Here is a 15492-nt window from a genome sequence, read left to right on the forward strand (position 1 = left end):
ACTAGCTCAATCTCTCTATCTCTGTCCACTATAACACACTATACGGGCACTTTGTACGCAGCCTTATATAGTGTGGGGCATGGACTTAGTCCCCCTGAGCCATGATTGGCCAAAGGTACCCTGCCTTTGGCCAATTGTGGCTCTTATTGAGGGGCATGCTGTGATTGGCCAAAGCATGTAGGTCAGGTGTATGCTTTGGTCAATCATCATACAGCAATGCATTGCGGTCTTGCAGTGCATTATGGGGTGCTCAAATTTGCCACAAACGCCCCATAAAATTTGCTGTTCGGTGAACAGGCAACCACTCAATGTTCGAGTGGAACTTACGTTCGACTCTAATTCGAACACAAGATTGCAATTTCCAACTGCATGGGATCGCAATATATGTATAATGTTGACTTCATATGATTGCAATTTTTAATTACATTTTTAATAGGATTATCATTGGTATTATAGCATTAGATTTCAATTTTTAACTGCATAGGATTGCAATACATGTATGGCATTTACTGCATAGGATTACAACATTTCACAGCACTTTATTTTGGAAGTTATATTGAATGTGACAGCCCTATGATAGCATTTGGATAGCACAACATTTATTGGTTTACAGAGTGTAACTTTATTATTATTATTATACAGGATTTATATAGCGCCAACAGTTTACGCAGCATTTTACAACTTGAAGGTAGACAGTACAAATACAATACACTAATACAGTCAGAATCAGAGGGCCCTGCTCCTTTAAAGCTTACAATCTAAGAGAGAAGGTCAAGAGATACAAGAGGTAATAACTGTGGGCGATGTGCTGATTGAGAAGATACATGTACAGTTGTTAGGTGGGGGCCAGATAGGCTTCTCTGAAGCGATGAGTTTTCAGGGATTGTCTGAAAGTGGATAAATTAGGAGAAAATCTGACAGATTGGGGTAGAGCATTTCAGAGGATGGGAGAGGCTCTGGAGAAATCCTGAAGGCGAACATGAGATGAGATGACAAGGCAGTTTGAGAGCAGGAGGTCTTGAAGGAGCTAAGAGAACGATTAGGTTGGTGTTTTGAGACTAGGTTAGAGATGTAGCTGGGGGCCAGGTTGTGGATGGCTTTGTAAGTTATAGTTAGCATCTTGAATTTAATTTGGTGACTGAGTGGCAGTCAATGGAGGGATTGGCAGAGGGGTATAGCAGATGCTGAGCGGTTTGTGAAGTGGATGAGCCTGGAAGCAGCGTTCATGATGGACTGAAGTGGGGATTGCCTATTTAGAGGTGAGCCAATGTGGAGGGAGTTGCAGTAGTCGAGGCGGGAGATGACCAGGGAGTGGATTAGAAGCTTTGTGGTGACTTTGTGGTGAATTTTATGTTTTATACCTAATACATTTTTACATTGCGCAATAAGGTTTTTTCTCTGTCATCCATATCCACATCTATGAGGCATATCCAGTGCATGAGTCACCAGCAACGGATCCTTCCAGGGGTTTCCCCACACACTCGAATTACCAAACTAGAGTGTGTGTGGTCTACATTGGACTGTTTCCATTGGAGCATCCGACGGACCAAGTTTTCCAACTTGTTGGTAAAATTTTCCGACAAAATGCTCCGATTGGACATACTCCGATCAGGTGTAGAGAATTCAGATCGGACAAAGTGCCACGCATGCTTAGATCAAATTCCTACATCAAAGCTATTGGCTACTAGCGTGAACGTAGTCCTGTCGTAACGAAATAACGTCATCACGTTGGATTTTCCGACAACTTTGTCTGACCGTGTGTATGCAACAGTTTTGGACAAAATCCGTCGGACAAAATCCGACGGATTTGGTTGTTGGAATCTCCGACCGTGTGTACAAGGGCTTATATTGGGACTGTAAAGGCCAATTCTTGCTGTCATGAAGAGTAGCTCTCTAGGATTACTGTGTGAAGGCACCACCGACAAGAACAATCTTTTCCCATCTGTTTGACAGGTGCATATTATTGCAATTTTTGACAGCAAGGCCAATTCTTGCTTTCATCAAGAGTACCTCTACAGGGTTGCGGTGTGAAGGCGCCACCGACACCCAAAGAAAAATGTTTCTGCACCCGTTACAAAAGTAGAAATCCAAAGTCTGTGGTAGAGGCACCAGAATTTATCCAAAAAATCTCTTATCTTGTTCCCTGTGCACTACATTGTGGCCTCATCATATAGATTGGCTCCCCAAGCCATTGCTTACAAAATAAAGAAAGCTTCATTTTTTGGGCTTTATAAATGCAATTATTGCTGCAGCCGCTTCTATTCATTGTACAGATCTGCAACTTTACAGATGGACTAAGGGGACCCCCAGGCACTATATTGAAAGGAATTTTTCATTTTTATACTTTCACTTCACATCAATAAATCACTGCTCATTTAAAAATAATGTTTTTTACAAACTTTGTTTTCAGTGATACATGTCCCCCAGGGCAGGACCCAGACACCCATAAGCATTGTATGCCCAATTACTTGCATATAAGCCTTCAAAATGGGCACTTTTGATTTGTCATGTTTGGTTCTCATAGACTTCAATGGGATTCATAATTCGGTTCCAAACTTTTGCGTTGTGCAAAAGTTCTGGTGTGAACCAAACAGGGGGTCATTTGGCCCATCCCTAATTTATAGTAAGTGATTGCTTTCAGTCTTCACCATAATATATTAAAAGTTTAAACAAAAGGATTGCCAACAGTTCTCTTACATGAAATACTGATGGATGCAATCAATACAGTCTACTGTATATCCTCCTTTCAATAAAAATAACATAAACCTAATTTTGTTCATCCAAATTTAGAGACCGTTACAAAGATAAGCAAATCCCTTGCTGTTATATTAGAACTGATGTAAAAATATATCTGCTTCTGTAAGGTTTTAGCCATTGCCAACTCTGTGTAATTTAAGTGAGTTCTATAGTCACAGCATACACGTTCTTTTTATATCATCAGCATTGTAATAGCAATACAAACAATAGTTATATTTGACAATCCAATATAAGATTACTTGAAAAATCTCCTCTCATGTTGTATGTCCTGATTGTCTGCTGGCCATCTCTTTCCACAATTTCCTGGATTCTCTGCATGCTTTGTAACTTCTTCTCTGCTGTTTTAATTTCTGGGGACTACAAATCCCATGGTACCTTGCTTCCTGCAAGCAGTGATTCCTATACTGACTCCACCTCCTTGAACTCCTCCTCTCAGCACCTCTGTAGTTCAGAAGGCAGGCTGTGTGACACAGCAGTGCCTACTCACAGTTCAATATGTGCCAAGGAATTCAATGACGTAAATGTGTGACACAGCAGTGCCAACTTACAAGGCATAGTCAATATGTGCCAAGTAATTAAAGGAAGTAAATGTGATGGGGTCTTGTCAAAGTAAGGCCTCATACACACGGTTTGATTGGACGACTGAACGTCTGATTTTTGTCAAAAGCGGGTGTGCAGGATTTTGTCTAGCATACTAACTATCTGCAAATTGTCGTTTGACAAAAACGAACGTAGTGACGTACTATGAGAGTATAAATAGTAAGTTAATTTCTCAAGTGCCACCCTTTGGGCCCCTTCTGCTAATTTCATATTAGTAGAAGTTTGTTGGGTGTTGATTCTCGATTTTCAGATCGTACAAAACAAATGCCTTTAAAAATAAGTTTGGCATAACTCCATCAGTATCACCAGCAAAGCAGCTTCATTATTATCCCATTAACCACTTTCAGACCGGACCATTTTGCTGGTAAATGACCAGAGGTCTTTTTACACTTTGGTACTGCGCTGCTTTAACTGGTAATTGCGCGGTCATGCAATGTTGTACCCAAACGAAATTTGCGTCCTTTTCTTCCCACAAATAGAGCTTTCTTTTAAAGGTATTTGACTGACTCTGCGATTTTTTTTTTTTTGCGATATAAACGTAAAAAGACCGCAAATTTTGAAAAAAAATGATATTTTCTACTTTTTGTTATTCGAAAAATCCAATAAACTCAATTTTAGTCATACATTTAGGCCAAAATGTATTCAGCCACATGTCTTTGGTAAAAAAAAAGTCAATAACTGTATATTTATTGGTTTGCGCAAAAGTTGTCACATCTACAAACTAAGGTACGTTTTCTGGAATTTACGCAGCTTTTAGTTTACGACTGCCTATCTCATTTCTTGAGGTGCTAAAATGGCAGGGCAGTACAAAACCCCCCCAAATGACCCCATTTTGGAAAGTAGACCCCCTAAGGAAATTGATAAGTGGCATGTTGAGCCCATTGAATATTTTATTTTTTTGCCTCAAGCGATTGAATAATGACAAAAAAAATTTTTTTTTTTTTTTTTAGACAAAGTTGTCACTAAATGATATATTGCTCACACATGCTATGGGCATATGTGAAATGACACCCCAAAATAAATTCTGCTGCTTCTCCTGAGTACGGGGATACCACATATGTGGGACTTTTTGGGAGCCTAGCCGCGTACGGGGCCCCGAAAGCCAAGAACCGCCTTCAGGCTTTCTAAGGGCGTAAATTTTTGATTTCACTTCTCACTACCTATTACAGTTTTGAAGGCCATAAAATGCCAAGATGGCACAAAACCCCCACAAATGACCCCATTTTAGAAAGTAGACACCCCAAGATATTTGCTGAGAGGCATGTTGAGTCCATGGAATATTTTATATTTTGCCACAAGTTGCGGGAAAATTACAAACTTTAATTTTTTTTTTTTTTTTTTATCACAAAGTTGTCACTAAATGATATATTGCTCACGCATGCCATGGGCATATGTAAAATGACACCCCAAAATAAATTCTGCTGCTTCTCCTGAGTACGGGGATACCACATGTGTGGGATTTTTTGGGAGCCCAGCCGCGTACGGGGCCCCGAAAGCCAAGAACCGCCTTCAGGTTTTCTAAGGGCGTAAATATTTGACTTCACTCCTCACTACCTATTACAGTTTTGAAGGCCATAAAATGCCAAGATGGCACAAAACCCCCACAAAGGACCCCATTTTAGAAAGTAGACACCCCAAGCTATTTGCTGAGAGGCATGTTGAGTCCATGGAATATTTTATATTTTGCCACAAGTTGCGGGAAAATTACAAACTTTTTTTTTTTTTTTCACAAAGTTGTCACTAAATGATATATTGCTCACGCATGCCATGGGCATATGTGAAATGACACCCCAAAATAAATTCTGCTGCTTCTCCTGAGTACGGGGATACCACATATGTGGGACTTTTTGGGAGCCTAGCCGCGTACGGGGCCCCGAAAACCAAGCACCGCCTTCAGGCTTTCTAAGGGCGTTACAGTTTTGAAGGCCATAAAATGCCAAGATGGCACAAACGCCCCCCAAATGACCCCATTTTGGAAAGTAGACACCTCTAAATTTAGGGGTACACTAGTGAGACTAGGTAATAAATGGCGGGTGCCCTGAAACTATAAAAAAATAACTAACCAACCAGCGTCACCTGTAACAGTTATATGGTGATCACTGGTGAAAGGGTTAACTAGGGGGCAATCAGGGGGCTTTATGCGGTAGTATATGGGGGTCCCTGGCGCTATAAAAAGCTGCGGCGAACCTAAATACCTACCTGCCTAACTAGCGTCACCTGTGACACTAATACAGCGATCAGAAAAACGATCGCTTATTAGGCTGGGTTCACACTGGATCGATGCGGGAACGCCACGAATCCGCGGCGGGTTCCCGCATCGCATGCCTCCCGGCGGCAGTTCACACTGCCCTATGCGAACTGCTGGGAGTGTCAGTGAAATGTTAATGACACCCCCAGATCAGTTCGCATATCGCAGTGCGATCTGCAAACTCGGATCGCATGGTGTGAACACCCATGCGATCCGATTCTGCTGCGGACCAAAAAAAGGGTCCCGTGCGAGTTTGCGGTGGGTGCGGCGGGTGCAACGCGAATTCAGCCATACTATCTGTATGGCTGAACTCGAATCGCACAGAGATCGGATGTGATTTGCACTGCAGTGCGGTGCGAATCACATCTGTTCTCATAAACCGCTGCAATGTGAACCCAGCCTTAGTGACACTGGCGACGGGGGGTGATCACGGGGTTAAACCTTTATTGGGGGGGTTAGGGGGGTACCTTAGAACTAAAGGGGGCTAACCCTAACTGCCCTAACAGTTATTACAGTCACAAATGACACCCGCCGGGTGATCAGGGGGTTAAACCTTTATTATTAGGTAATAAATGGCGGGTGCCCTGTAACTATAAAAAAATAACTAACCAACCAGCGTCACCTGTAACAGTTATATGGTGATCACTGGTGAAAGGGTTAACTAGGGGGCAATCAGGGGGCTTTATGCGGTAGTATATGGGGGTCCCTGGCGCTATAAAAAGTTGCGGCGAACCTAAATACCTACCTGCCTAACTAGCGTCACCTGTGACACTAATACAGCGATCAGAAAAACGATCGCTTATTAGGCTGGGTTCACACTGGAGCGATGCGGGAACGCCATGAATCCGCAGCGGGTTCCCGCATCGCATGCCTCCCGGCGGCAGTTCACACTGCCCTATGCGAACTGCTGGGAGTGTCAGTGAAATGTTAATGACACCCCCAGATCAGTTCGCATATCGCAGTGCGATCTGCAAACTCGGATCGCATGGTGTGAACACCCATGCGATCCGATTCTGCTGCGGACCAAAAAAAGGGTCCCGTGCGAATTTGCGGCGGGTGCGGCGGGTGCGGCGCAAATTCAGCCATACTATCTGTATGGCTGAACTCGAATCGCACAGAGATCGGATGTGATTTGCACTGCAGTGCGGTGCGAATCACATTCGTTCTCATAAACCGCTGCAATGTGAACCCAGCCTTAGTGACACTGGCGACGGGGGGTGATCACGGGGTTAAACCTTTATTGGGGGGGTTAGGGGGGCACATTAGAACTAAAGGGGGCTAACCCTAACTGCCCTAACAGTTATTACAGTCACAAATGACACCAATGCAAAAAAAAATAAATAAATGCAATTGGTGTCACTGTGACTGGGGGGGGCAGGGGTAATTGGGGGGGTGATCGGGGGGTAAAGGGGGGGTGTGAGTGTGCCTGGCATGTTCTACTGTATTGTGCAGTGTTTGTGCAACTCACCGATCCTCTCTCCTCGGTGCCGGAACGAAAAATACCGACACGGAGGAGAGATTACATCACTTCCTCTCCTGTGAGGAGAGGAAGTGATGTCGTGGAGCATTTCTATTCGTCGGGAGCGATCGCGAGGGGGTGGCCATGAATGAATGGCTGCCCCCTCATCCCGGATCGCTCCCGAACGAATGCCGACCGCCGCAGGCACCGGGGGGGGGGCCCGATCGGGCCCCCCACCCGCGGGAAGGCAGGGACTTATATATACGCCCATATGCCTGCCCGTGCCATTCTGCCGACGTATATCGTCGTGCGGCGGTCGGCAAGTGGTTAAAGAAGAAGAGAATGTGCGCTGCATTTCGCACATTTCATCAATTGCCGCGTCACGAATGTTATTTCTAGATTAGGAACGGTAGTTTACAAGACCAAACTCTTCCCAGTCGTTCCTTAATTCCGAGCATGCGTGTTTGTACTTTCGACTTTTGTGTGACAGATTTCTGTACTGACCATCTGAAAATCAGACGTTGAGTTCACATCAGACAAATATTTTATAGCCTGCACATCCAGCTTTTGTCTGACAAAAAAGTCAAATCGGCTGTTGAAAGCACCGTACTAACGATCTGAAAATTCCCGGACAGCTCGTCTTACGAATTTTCTCATCTGATTTTCATACCGTGTGTACGAGGCCTACGTTTATAAACTTCTAGATCATTCAGATTCATAGGAGTAGACTAGAAATAACTGGAATACAATGTGAACATGAATACTTTATATGATTTTTATAACATAGGTGGTATTGTCCTGTAGATGAATTAGGCAGTGCTCTTAACACACTGAGAGACAGAGAATCAGCAGTTAGAATCTCTTTTTGATTTCTGGCAGGATCAAGTGGTATTCTTCTGTACAGGCAGTGTTTTCGAAGAGGCAAAACATAGGGAAATAAATGTGCATGTATGAAAAATGATTTTTTTTATTAACTTTGTCCAGCCATAGACTTAGTGCCGGTTCACACTAGTGTGATGCCAGACATCACATGTAATTCGCAGTGCACTGCTGTTCACATTACATGCGATGTCTGTGCGGGTGCGATGTCAGCCATACAGATAGTATGGCTGATATCGCACCGCATTCGGTCCAAACACGCACAGGACCCTTTTTTCTGTTCGGACCAGAATCAGATCGCATGTGTGTTCACACATATGCGATCCGATTCATGTCCGAACTGTCAGTTCGCAGTGCGATATGCAAGCTGAAATGGGGGTGTCGTTAACATATAATGACACTCCCCATCAGATCGCATATGGCAGTGTGAACTGCCGTGCGTGTCAAGTGCGATGCGGGAACCTGCAGTTGATTCGCAGGGTTCTCGCATTGCACTAGTGTGAACCGGCACTTAAAGCGGTAGTAAACCCGCACATTTTTTTTTTTTTTTTTTAAACCTGCAAAGCAAAAGGCATAATGAGCTAGTATGCACCGCATACTAGCTCATTATGAAATACTTACCTTAGAACGAGGCCCCAACATCTGGCCCGATCCACGCCGAGGGAGCTGACATGCTCCCTCGGCGTTTCTTCCGGGTATCGCGGCTCCGGCGATGTGAGTGGCCGGAGCCGCGATATCGTCACTCCCGCGCATGCGCGCGGGAGATTTCAGTCCGGCCGCTCGGCTGCTGCCGGATTTTGACGGTGAGAAACCCCTTGTGCGCATGCGCCGCTGCAGTCAGCGGCGCATACCGAGGGGAATATCTCCTAAACCGTACAGGTTTAGGAGATATTTTTTTTACCTACAGGTAAGCCTTATTATAGGCTTTCCTGTAGGTAAAAGTTAAAAATGTGGGTATACAACCACTTTAATCAAAAAATCAGCTACTACAGTTAAAATGCATTGGTTTTTTTTTTTTTTTTTTTTTTTTAACAGAATTGTTTTAATGAATACATAACTGTGTTAATTTATCTTTTCTTATCTGAATGAAGTTCAGCTTATATGTGTGTAAATAAGGAGAGATAAGATAGAGCAGGAGGATATTGCTGGCACTAGATAATCACAGGGAGAATTATAACGAATCCCAGTGAGAGTCCATTCTGTATAATCAGTTCTTCCCCTGAGAATAGTATGGTAGAGGGTGTCTGCAGAAGTTCCAGAATGTCAGTATATATGTGATTATTTCTTGATCTCAGCATAATACCTGGATCAGGCAACAATTATTGTATGCCTATGGACACCAACAGATGTTTAAAAGAGAAGTATGCATTTTTATTTTTTCCCCCTTTTATACTTTTTTTTTTTTTTTTTAACAGATACGTTTTTATTTGCCTCCATAAAGGAGAAAACATGGGTACAATACAACAGTGCATCGTACATTTAAAATAAACCATAACATTCAGTGTACAGTCAGTCTTTCAATCAGTGCACATTAGGATGTTCAGGTCAAAAAAAGAAGGAAAGAGAGGGGGGGGGGAGATCGTGAATCAGAGTTATTCAGAAGGATCATAGCAATAAACATCATACAACAATACATCTTTGTCGCATATTACCCATACTTGAGCAGGTGAGTACAAGAGGATGCTGCAATCTCATCCACCAAACCTTTATCAGAAAATAGCAGCTACACTCCCACCCAGCATCCCCAAACCTTGTCGAATTTGGAGGGACATTTCAATTTGTACAGAGGAAGAGCAGAGTCAATCAACCCCTTCCATTGCGAGACCTCAGGGGGGTTCGGCTTTTTCCAGTTAAGGAGAATGGCCTTCCTGGCATAAAATGCCGCATAGAATACAAAGAGCTGTCTGTGTGCACTCACTGCCACTCCGTCACACACACCCAAGAGCAAGACCAAAGGATCCAGCCCCAGCGAAAGGCCCCCCACCGTGTTTAGAATCCCCACCACCTCCTTCCAGAAAAGTTGAATAGCAGGGCACTCCCACACTACATGCATAAATGTCTCCACTGCTGTGCTGCATTTCGGGCATCTATCGGAGCACAACGGGTATATCCTCGACAGTCTCTGCGGGGTGTAGTATGCTTTGTGGATAAATTTAAGCTGAATAAATCTATCCCTTGCAGAAATCATCAAGGGGATAAAATTCTGAATTCCCTCTCTCCAATCCTCTCCCCCCAGGGTCGGGAGGTCAGCCCTCCATTTATGGAAAAATGTAGTCCCCTCCGCAGGCTCCGGAGCGGAGAGTCTTAGGTACAGGGAGGATAGAATACGATCTGCATGTTTGGTTATTAGGAATTTCTCGATCTGATGTGAACGTAAGTAGACCTCCTTGGGGAACTGGGCCCGTATCGCATGGCGCAGCTGCAGGTATCGGAAAAACATGCTATTAGGTAGCTCAAATTCCGCTTTCAGGGTGTCAAAGTTAAGAAGGACCAACCTAGGCATAACATGCTGGAGAGTCGTAATGCCGTATTTGGCCCACAGTGCAGGGTCCGGGACAGAGTTCAAGTGTTGCAGCTGCGGATTGCCCCATAATGGAGCATGTGGTGAGATATCCGAAGGGCCATTAAGTTTTGCCGACACCTGCAGCCACACACGAACCGTCATTCTCATAGGGGATGTAATACCTGGGTGTGCCTTAGGCCCTCTAAAGACCAAATTGCTGAGTGCGGCATAGGAACCCAGAATCGCTGCCTCCAAGTTAACCGACGGATTGGACCGCGATTGTGCAAACCACCACCTCACTGTCACTAGCACCGCCGCCCAATAGTACTGTTTCAGGCACGGCAAAGCCAACCCCCCAGCGGACAAGGGTAACTGGAGGGCATCCTTCGCGACTCTAGGTACCGCTCCGGCCCATATAAATGCAATAGTCGTCTGATCCACCTTCTTAAAGAAAGAGTTCGGGATCGGGGTAGGGGTGTTCCTAAAAACGTATAAAAATTTAGGTAGGAAGGTCATTTTTAACAAATTAATTCTACCCACCTGTGATAAGGGCAAAGACCTCCACACTTGGCATTTGGCAATCAGATCATCCAGGACTGGGTAAACATTATCCTCCAAATATTGTTTAGGGTCTCCCCTCACTACTATCCCCAGGTATCTGAATTTCTGAACAAATTTCAGGGGCGTTGGCGTGATCATGTCCCGGGGATCCTGAGAAAGGGAAAATAACAAGGATTTATCCCAATTGATTCTTATCCCCGAAAAGGAACCAAACTCATCTATGATGTGAAGGGCCTGTGTCAATGAGGAAGACGCCTCAGGAAGGTAGAGAAGGGCATCATCCGCATATAGAGATATCTTTTCAATAAGGGGACCCACCCGCAGCCCTTCTACCTCTTCCGATGCTCTCAAAAGTATGGCCAAGGGTTCCATGGCCAACGCGAATAGGCCCGGGGACAGAGGGCAACCCTGCCTTGTGCCCCTGCCCAGCGGGAACTCCTCAGACACCATCCCATTGGTACAAATTCTGGCTACGGGGCTGCTATAGAGCAACTTAATCCAGGATATAAATTTAGGACCAAAGTTAAAGCGTTCTAAGACCCTCCAGAGGACTTGCCATTCGACAGAATCGAACGCCTTTTCTGCGTCTAGTGATGCAACGACTCCCTGCCCATCCTGAGTCCTCGCCCTGGAGATATGGGTGTATAAGCGCCTTATGTTGATGTCAGTGCCCTTGCCCGGCATAAAGCCCGTCTGATCACCGTGGACTAGGGTCAGTATCACAGAGTTAAGCCTATTTGCTAGAATCTTTGTTATGATTTTTGCGTCGACGTTAAGCAATGAAATCGGGCGATAGGAGGAGCAGCATTCAGGGTCTCTATTAGGTTTGGGGATTACCACAATCACCGCCTCGGACATAGTGGGTGGGAGTTCTCCCTCCTCCAGCATGGTACAAAGCAAGCAATAAAACTGGGGAGCGAGCACTTCCGCGTGGGTTTTGTAAAACTCCGCTGGTAGGCCGTCAGGACCCGGAGTTTTTGACGCTTTAAGGGAGGCAATGGCCTCCTGGACCTCCTCAAGAGAGATTGGGGCGTCAAGGTGGGCATGATCAACATCAGAGAGCATCGGGAAGCCTATCCGGTCTAAAAAGTGGTCAAGGGCCTCCGGGGTAAAGACCTCTCTGGGGGCGTATAGGGCCCTGTAGTATTGCGCAAACCTATCATTGATTTGAAAGGGGTCCGTTATTACCTCCCCCTGCTCCCCCTTGATCCTGGCTATATGAGCTACCGATACCCTCTCTTTGGCCAGCCACGCCAGGAGTCTGCCCGTCTTCTCCCCCTGTTCAAATATCCGTTGTGTTTGGGTCAGCAATATCTTCCTGCTAGCCTTCGTCCTGAGCAAGGAAATCTCCCTATGAGCCAATTGTAATGCAGCATAGGTCGCTCCATCACCCCCCAGTGTGTAAACCCGCTCCAGCTCCCGTGCCCTTTTTTCCGCATCTTCCAGAGCCAGCCTAGAACTGTTCCTGGCTCTAGAGATGTAAGTCTGGTATTGACCTCTGGCATAAGCTTTGTAGGCATCCCAGAGCACCGTGGATGCCGCGGTGCCCCTGTTCTGCCCCCAATAGGACCGCAGCTCCACCTCCACCCTCGGGGCCACCCGCTCATCTGCCACCCAGTACCCAGAGAGCCGCCACAAAGTGGGCCCAAAATTGGGGCCCACCTCGAGCCGCAACAGCATAGGCACATGATCGGATATACCTCTGGGCAAAATCTCCACCCCCATAGTGCGGGGAAGCAGCAAAGCATCCGCCAGCAGCAAATCAATCCTGGAAAATGAGGCATATGTGGCGGAGTGGCACGTGTATTGTCTGTCAGCAGGATATTTCCACCTCCAAATATCAGTTAACCCATATAATTCCATCTATTTCAGAAGTGGGGAACTCTGACCCGCGCCTGTCCAGAATCTATCTAGGGACGGGTTCGGCGTCATATTAAAATCTCCCACTATCAACACCCCGGCGCCAGGGTACAGTGCCATTATAGGGGTCAATCTATTCAGGAGCTCCATAGTAGCAGGAGGGGGTAAATAAATCCCCACCAGAAGCATCTCCAGTCCATTACACATGGTATGAAGCGCTACATACCTACCACCCGGGTCCAAATGAAGATCGAGGAGGCATAACTGGAGAGATCTATGAACCAGAACACTGACCCCCCTGGCATATACAGAGTAGGTAGAGTGGTAATATGCCCCAACCCAGGGCTTCTTAAGGGCCAGCGTCTTCCCTCCAGTCAGATGGGTCTCCTGAAGTATGCAGATCTGCGGGGAGTATTTTTTGATGTATGTGAATACTAGAGAACATTTAAGTTTGGAGTTTAAGCCCCGTACGTTCCAGGACAGGATGGACAGTGGAGCCATAGTCCCATCACCCATAAAAATACACGGAGTCGCCGGATCACCAACCTACCACCCAAAGGCCCTCCTGCTAGCAGACATACAACAACCTCCCCCAATACACCCTCCCACGGTTCCCCTCCCCCTGTACCAGGAAATGAACACCCTTAGCTCGTGTTTGCCAACATTGAAATGATACACTGAAAACCTGACCCAAACTAAACTTAAAAAAAAGTTGGAAAAAGCAGTGAAAAAGAGCAACTGAACACATTAACCCCCCCCCCATCCCCCCCCACCCCGACATCACCCCCCAAACTTCGGCGTGTCCCAATCCCTAAACAACCGTCCCAGGTATCTACCATAGGGGTACGTGGAAAGATAAGCACCATGAGTGCAACAGTCTTAGCACTGCAAGTCCGGTTTAGTCCATCTTCCGGATGAAAGAGCCCTGCAGAGGCATAATTGTGTAGTTTCACCCGGCCATTACCGGGGCCCCGTCTTAGAAAGAGAACCGTTACAAAACAAATAGTCAAAAAATATCGCTCAAGAAAAAAAAAGTAAAAAAAGAAAAAATGGAAGAAGAGTCACTGGGCTCCACCATCAAGTGGGGATAGGGGCAGGCAGGTCACAGCAGGGGCAACATTCAACCGTTCGGGAAACAACAGCCTGCATTTAATGACCGAACAGTGGAGCCCACCCCCACCAGCCACCCCATAGGGGACCTAGTATACAATGCAGTCAGGAATGAGGCAAATCAGTCACAGATCCCCACAGGGGCGGCTTACCGATCCTCCCGTCCCCGTGGTAGGGTGTCCATCCAGGCCGCAACTTCCTCCGGTGTGGTAAAAAATCGGACCATTTCGCCATCTTGGACTCGGAGCCGGGCTGGGAACAGCATGCTATATTTAATGCGTCGATTGCGAAGATTCAGCTTAACCTGATCGAAAGACCGGCGTAGCTTCTGGGTGTCGATGGAGTAATCCGGGAAGATCATGAAGCGCGCCCCCTCGTAGGTAAGAGCCTCCACTTTACGTGCCTCCCGCAACACCAGGTCACGATCCCGAAAGTGGAGTAAGCGGAGGATAAACGTGCGTGGAGGAGCCCCCGGGATGGCCCGGACGGCAGGCATTCTATGTGCCCTCTCCACCGTGAAGAACCTCGAAAATGGCGCCTGAGGCAGGAGTGCACGAAGCAAACCTATAGCAAACGTTTGGGGGTCCGCACCTTCCGCCCCTTCAGGCAGTCCAACAATGCGGAGATTATTCCTCCGATTTCTATTTTCGGAATCTTCCGCTCTGCTTTCCAATATTTTCACCCTGGTCTGCAGCGTTCTGAGGGTCCCAGAGTGATCCCGTAACACGTCCTCGGAATCCCCCACGCGGCGCTCCGCCTCGGTCTGCCGAGCGCGGAACGAGTCCATATCCGTTCGGATAAGGCTGATATCTAATTGCACCGACTCTATCTTCCCCGTAAGGGCAGACTGGCAGTTCGTAATAGCCTGCATCAGCGCCGCAAAATTAGATGGTTCCGACAGTGCGGGGTCCGGATCTTCCGGCGGGGACGCCATGCGGGCTGGAGGCTTTGGATCTGGAGACAGGCCGGAGCTAGGCCGGGGCTTCGTTTTAGCCGATGCAGGGGTTCTGCGGCTATTTGAATTACCCTTGCCTTTGGTCATCCCCTCCCAGGTCCGTTGCGCAGGATGCGGTTCCACTACCCACTATATCTGCAGGGCAAGGATCCCGTTTTCCAGGTGGTCAGCCGGAGCTCACTTCATGTGCGTCCGCTCAGTCGGCCATCTTGGACACCCCCCTTTTATACTTACCTAGGTAGATGCAGCGTGTCTCTACACTGAGAACAGAGCCATCGAACACCGCCAATGGCTCGGTTCTCACAGATTCCCGAGAGGAGAGCTGCTGACTCTAAATCAACAGCTATTCTCTTTGTTCCTCCATGATCACTGGAGCACTGAGCTGTGGAGGGGGCAGAGCAGCCGTCTCAGTCTCTCAGCAGCTGGCTGAGAGGCTGAGAAGGCCATCAGTCCAGGCACCTGGCGGATCCAGACTTTATTGTCGTGATGACGCATTGCCTGGACTGATTCCAGTAATGTCAGCAGAGGGTGGACTTCAGACCGCTCTCTGCTGAAAACGG

This window comes from Lithobates pipiens, unplaced genomic scaffold (genome assembly GCF_037356315.1).
Source record: "Lithobates pipiens isolate NorthernLeopardFrog02 unplaced genomic scaffold, aLitPip1_a1.2 Scaffold_13, whole genome shotgun sequence".
Lineage (NCBI taxonomy): Eukaryota > Metazoa > Chordata > Amphibia > Anura > Ranidae > Lithobates > Lithobates pipiens.